Source organism: Oncorhynchus masou, unplaced genomic scaffold (assembly GCF_036934945.1).
Source record: "Oncorhynchus masou masou isolate Uvic2021 unplaced genomic scaffold, UVic_Omas_1.1 unplaced_scaffold_12482, whole genome shotgun sequence".
Classification (NCBI taxonomy): domain Eukaryota; kingdom Metazoa; phylum Chordata; class Actinopteri; order Salmoniformes; family Salmonidae; genus Oncorhynchus; species Oncorhynchus masou.
Genome location: NW_027002302.1, coordinates 1 through 6,530, shown reverse-complemented (window position 1 = coordinate 6,530; position 6,530 = coordinate 1). Strand labels below are relative to the sequence as shown.

Here is a 6,530-nt window from a genome sequence, read left to right as displayed (position 1 = left end):
CTCAATGATCAATCACTTGAATATTGTTACTTCATCATCTTGGGATAAATTACTAATTGTTTTTTACTGCAGTCAGTGTAGCTATTGAAATAGCACATGGTGAAACGGTGCATTTATAAACATTTACGCCAATGTACAGCAACAATCCAATACCTAATGTTGTTGTTATTGAGGCGCAGGAAGTGCAGAAGTGCTCATCTGGTTGATACCAGGGGGAACCGTTATGAGCTGGTTGTGGTCTAAACACAGCTCTGTCATGGAGGTATAGGTGCCCAAGAAGGACTGTGGCTCCACTCCCTCCCCATCCAGCTTGTTATGGGACAGGTACAGGTACTCTATGCCCGGCTCCATGTGGGCAAACACAAACCCTGTATTAAAACATACAACAAGATGAACATTTGTATTCCCAGAAGATAAGTACTTAAGAAGTATTCATTGAAACACTCGATGGTAAATACCTGGGATCCTCTCAATCTGGTTCCCTACCAAGACCAGGTGGACCAGAGCTCTGGGCAGGTAGGATGGGACCAGGTACAGACGGTTGTAGGACAGGTCAATGGACTCCAGGTTCCTGATGGATGGATGGGGTGTGTGTGTGTGTGTGTGTGTGTGTGTGTGTGTGTGTGTGTGTGTGTGTGTGTGTGTGTGTGTGTGTGTGTGTGTGTGTGTGTGTGTGTGTGTGTGTGTGTGTGTGTGTGGAGAGAGCGAGAGAGAGAAAGAGCCAACACATGAAAGAGAAAGGAAAGGAATGTTATTCCCTGTAAGATTTATTGATGAGAAAAAGGAAGACTTGTGAGATCTTACTGTTTTCTTACTTGTGGTTGATCCATGCTAGAGGTGCAATCCTAGACTCCTCCAGTCTGTTGTGTCTCAGTGAGATCACGCTCAGGTTGGTGGTTTGGTTGAAGACAGAGTCAGATATCTCTTCTATCAGGTTGTTCTCAAGATAAACCTCCTGCAAAGAAACAGAATGATACAATGAAGAATGGAGATGCTCTGATGAGACCCTTTGTTTCTCTGAGAGAGATGCTCTGATGAGACCCTTCATTTCTCTGAGAGAGATGCTCTGATGAGACCCTTCGTTTCCTCTGGGAGAGATGCTCTGATGAGACCCTTCGTTTCTCTGGGAGAGATGCTCTGATGAGACCCTTCGTTTCCTCTGGGAGAGATGCTCTGATGAGACCCTTCGTTTCCTCTGGGAGAGATGCTCTGATGAGACCCTTCGTTTCTCTGGGAGAGATGCTCTGATGAGACCCTTCGTTTCCTCTGGGAGAGATGCTCTGATGAGACCCTTCGTTTCCACTGGGAGAGATGCTCTGATGAGACCCTTCGCTTCTCTGAGAGAGATGCTCTGATGAGACCCTTCGTTTCTCTGGGAGAGATGCTCTGATGAGACCCTTCGTTTCTACTGGGAGAGATGCTCTGATGAGACCCTTTGTTTCTCTGGGAGAGATGCTCTGATGAGACCCTTCGTTTCCTCTGGGAGAGATGCTCTGATGAGACCCTTCGTTTCTCTGAGAGAGATGCTCTGATGAGACCCTTCGTTTCTCTGGGAGAGATGCTCTGATGAGACCCTGTTCCTCTCGTATACTCCACATACATAGCTGTTGTTATTGAACATGTTATACTGGGTGTTATTTGAAGCAGGCCTCCATGTCTGTGGTCAGCCTGACTGTTTGGGTTAGCCATCGCTGGTATGTTTGTTCAGATTGTTTCCCCACAGACAGACCTCAGTGGTAGTTTTAAGGAGAAAATGTCTGACAGAGCCACTCCTTCCTGGCCTGCATGGTGCCTTGCCTTTAATACCCAATTGTTTGCCTGTTATGTTCAGAAATCCTCAAGCTCGAGCGGTCACGACATCGCAGACTTAAAATTCCAAATAGTATCCAGAGAAGTGCGTAGAAAGATGTCACAAATGTTTTTTATAATCAAACCCTGGGTTGTTTTTACAATATATAATCGATAATTTGTCAACCGGGAATGTGCTTTTCCATAGAGAGAGAGAAAATGGTTGCTGTGTATGAAAAACTCTGGGTTCTTTCTCACTCATTTTTCAAAATAAAAGCCTGAAACTATGTCTAAAGACTGCTCACACCTTGAAGCCATAGGAAAAAGGAATCTGGTTGATATCCCTTTGAATGGAGGCGAGGCATCCAATGGAACAGAGAGCTTTCAGGACAAACAGCACTTCCTTGTTGGATTTTCCTCAGGTTTTCTCCTGCAATATCAGTTCTGTTTTACTCATGACAATATTTTAACAGTTTTGGAAACTTTAGAGTGTTTTCTATCCTCCATCTGACAATTATATGCATATTCTAGTTTCTGGGCCTGAGAAATAGGCAGTATCAAATGGGTACTTTTTGTTTGCCAAATACATTGAGGAACTACAAAATGTACCTTAGGTTTATCCAAGATTTTTCTACAAAATGTATAAAAGCTCACCAGTAGAGATGGGGCAAGCCCTGGGGGACGGTCCTGAAGTGGTTTCTGCCCAGACGGAGGTAGGAGAGCTGGGAGAGGGTCTGAAAGCTAGAGGATCCACGTTGCCTTCACTCAGGAGATTCCCCTCCAACTCCAAGGTCAACAGGTCGCTCAGACCTTCGAGAAATTACACAGAAATTAAAATATTTTCCTATAAAAACGTCTACCTGAGTTTGTTTATAGTTTGAGACTCTTCCAATAACAATTATGTATGTTTCTGTTGTCGAAGTATTTTAGATTGAAGCACTATATGGCCTGAAACACCCCCAAAAGAAGTTTGAAAAGTAATTTGTATTTATATCCAGTAAGTAGCAGCAAGCAAATGAGTTATTTCTTTGTACTACCTTGGAAGCTGTTCTCTTCGATCCCTTTGAGGTGATTCTCGTTGATCTTCAGCTCCTGTAGTGTTGATGGGAAGTCTGGTAGGACCTTCTCTAGGAGGTTGTTGTCCAGGTAAAGACGGCTCAGGAACTTCAGGCCCTGAACAACAAACATTAACAAGGTCTGTGTGTCTGTGTGCACGCGAGCGCCGGGTGTTGCGAAAGCTAGACAATCAATGTCAGTTGTTTCGTTGACATGTAATAGTAAATGGACAATAAAGTTAACCTCTATGCTAATGTGATTAGCATGAGGTTGTAAGTAACAAGAACATTTCCCAGGACATAGACATATCTGATATGGGAAGAAAGCTTAAATTATTGTTAATCGAACTGCACTATCCAATTTACAGAAGCTATTACAGTGAACAAATACCATGCTATCGTTTGAGAGATAGGGCACAGTTATGAACTTGAAAAGTTACTAATAAACCAATTAGGCAGACTTGATACAACATGTTGCAACAGAAATGTAATGGCTCATTGGATCAGTTGAAAACTTTGCACATACACTGCTACCTCTAGTGGCCAAGGACTAAATTGCAAAAGGGCTGGAATAATACATTACGGGCTTTCTCTTGCATTTCAAAGATGGTTCAGAAAAAATACAAAACAAGGCATGGTTTTTTTCATTGTATTATCTTGTACCAGATCTAACGTGTTATATTCTCCAACATTAATTTCACATTTCCGCAAACTTGAAAGTGTTTCCTTTCAAATGGTGACCAAGAAAAATGCATATCCTTGCTCCAGGGCCTGAGCTACAGGCAGTTAGATTTGGGTATGTCATTTTAGGTCGTGAGCTACAGGCAGTTAGATTTGGGTATGTCATTTTAGGTCGTGAGCTACAGGCAGTAAGATTTGGGTGTCATTTTAGGAGAAAATCGAAAAAGGGGTCCGGATCCTTCAATAAACATAGTATTGGCTAATAAAGTAGATCAATAAACATGTATCATTGACATGTAATAGTAATGGATAACAATCTGTTATTCTGTCATAGTGGAAACAGTTACTTAATACTTTGGGTGGGGGTGACCTGTAGTAGTGGGTGGGTGTCACCTGTAGTAGTGGGTGGGTGTGACCCGTAGCAGTGTGTGGGCGTGACCCGTAGCGGTGGGTGGGCGTGACCGCAGCGGTGTGTGGGCGTGACCCGTAGCGGTGTGTGGGCGTGACCCGTAGCGGTGTGTGGCGCGACCCGTAGCGGTGGGTGGGCGCGACCCGTAGCGGTGGGTGGGCGCGACCCGTAGCGGTGGGTGGGCGCGACCCGCAGCGGTGGGTGGGCGCGACCCGTAGCGGTGGGTGAGCGCGACCCGTAGCGGTGGTGGGCGCGACCCGTAGCGGTGGGTGGGCGCGACCCGTAGCGGTGGGTGGGCGCGACCCGTAGCGGTGGGTGGGGCGACCCGTAGCGGTGGGTGGGCGCGGCCCGTGGCGGTGGGTGGGCGCGGCCCGTAGCGGTGGGTGGGCGCGGCCCGTAACGGTGGTGTGGGCGCGGCCCGTAGCGGTGGGTGGCCGCGGCCCGTAGCGGTCGGGGCGCGGCCCGTAGCGGTGGGTGGGCGACTCGTAGCGGTGGGTGGGCGCGACCCGTAGCGGTGGGTGGGCGCGACCCGTAGCGGTGGGTGGGCGCGACCCGTAGCGGTTGTGGGTGCGACCGCAGCGATGGGTGGACGTGACCCGTAGCGGTGAGTGTGCGTGACCCGTAGCGGTGGGTGGGCGTGACCAGTAGCGGTGGTGGACGGACCCGTAGCGGTGGGTGGGTGTGGCCCGTAACAGTGGTGGGTGTGACCCGTAACAGTGGGTGGGTGTGACCCGTAACGGTGGGTGTGACCCGTAGCGGTGGGTGGGCGTGGCCCGTAACGGTGGGTGGGTGTGACCCGTAACAGTGGGTGGGTGTGACCCGTAACAGTGGGTGGGGAGTGACCCGTAACGGTGGGTGTGACCCGTAACGGTGGGTGTGACCCGTAGCGGTGAAGTGTGCGTGACCCGTAGGGCGGTGAGTGTGCGTGACCCGTAGCGGTGGGTGGGCGTGACCAGCAGCGTGGGTGGACGTGACCAGTAGCGGTGGTGGACGTGACCCGTAGCGTTGAGTGGGCGTGACCCGTAGCGGTGGGTGGGCGTGACCCGTAGCAGTGGGTGGGTGTGGCCCAGTAACAGTGGGTGGGTGTGACCCGTAACAGTGGGTGGGTGTGACCCGTAACAGTGGGTGGGTGTGACCCGTAACGGTGGGTGTGACCCGTAGCGGTGGGTGTGCTTGACCCGTAGCGGTGGGTGGCGCGACCCGTAGAGGTGGGTGGGTGCGACCCGTAGCGTGGTGGGTGCGACCGTAGCGGTTAGGGCGCACCCGTAGCGGTTGTGGGTGCGACCCGTAGCGGTGGGTGGACGTGGAACCGTAGCGGTGGGTGGGTGTGACCCGTAGCAGTGGTGGGTGTGACCCGTAGCAGTGGGTGGGTGTGGCCCGTAACAGTGGGTGGGTGCGACTCCGTAACGGTGGGTGGTGTGCACCTGCAGCAGTGGGTGTGCTTGAACAGTAGCAGTGTGTGGGTGTGACCTCAGAAGCAGTGGGTGGTGTGGGCCCCGGTGGCAGTGGGTGGTGTGACCCGTAGCAGTGGGTGGGTGTGACCCGTAGCAGTGGGTGTGCTTGGACCCGTAGCAGTGTGTGGGTGTGACCCAGAGCAGTGGGTGGGTGTGACCCGTAGCAGTGGGTGGGTGTGACCCGTAGGCAGTGGGTGGGTGTGACCCGTAGCAGTGGGTGGGTGGGACCCGTAGCGGTGGGTGGGTGTGACCCGTAGCAGTGGGTGGGGTGTGACCCGTAGCAGTGGGTGGGTGTGACCCGTAGCAGTGGGTGGGTGTGACCCATAGCAGTGGGTGTGCTTGACCCGTAGCAGTGTGTGGGTGTGACCCGTAGCAGTGGGTGTGGGTGTGACCCGTAGCAGTGGGTGGGTGTGACCCGTAGCAGTGGGTGGGTGTGACCCGTAACAGTGGGTGGGTGTGACCCGTAACAGTGGGTGGATGTGACCCGTAACAGTGGGTGGGTGTGTTTTGACCCGTAGCGGTGGGTGGGCGTGACCCGTAGCGGTGGGTGGGCGTGGCCCGTAACAGTGGCGTGGGCGTGGACCTCGTAGACAGTGGGGTGGGCGTGACCCGTAATCAGTGGGTGTGGGTGTGGGACCCGTAGCAGTGGGTGGGTGTGACCCGTAGCAGTGGGTGGGTGTGGCCCTCGTAACAGTGGGTGGGTGTGACCCGTAACAGTGGGTGGGTGTGACCCGGTAACGGTGGGTGGGGTGTGACCCGTAGCGTGGGTGGGCGTGACCCGTAGCGGTGGGTGGGCGTGGCTCCATAACAGTGGGTGGGCATGACCCGTAACAGTGGGTGGGCGTGACCCGTAACAGTGGGTGGGCGTGACTCCGTAACAGTGGGTGGGCGTGACCCGTAGCAGTGGGGTGGGTGGGACCCGTAGGCAGTGGGTGGGTGTGACCCGTAGCAGTGGGTGGGTGTGGGCCCGGTAACGGTGTGGTGTGGGTGTGACCCGTAACGGTGGGTGGGTGTGACCCGTAACGGTGGGTGGGTGTGACCCGTAGCGGTGGGTGTGCTTGACCCGTAGCGGTGGCGGCCCGGTATGGGTGGGTGCGGCCCGTAGCGGTGGGTGGGTGCGACCCGTAGCGGTGGGTGGGTGCG

General features: G+C 52.9%; 1 long non-coding RNA gene across 1 annotated transcript; it reads right to left on the bottom strand.

Annotated features, from left to right (window-relative positions):
- Positions 1 to 173: 173 nt before the first annotated feature.
- Positions 174 to 964, bottom strand: LOC135530079 (uncharacterized). Its single transcript, XR_010453800.1, has 3 exons — positions 816 to 964; positions 459 to 571; positions 174 to 368 (listed from the first exon to the last, which is right to left on the bottom strand). It is a non-coding gene; the product is annotated as an uncharacterized LOC135530079 (long non-coding RNA).
- Positions 965 to 6,530: the final 5,566 nt, after the last annotated feature.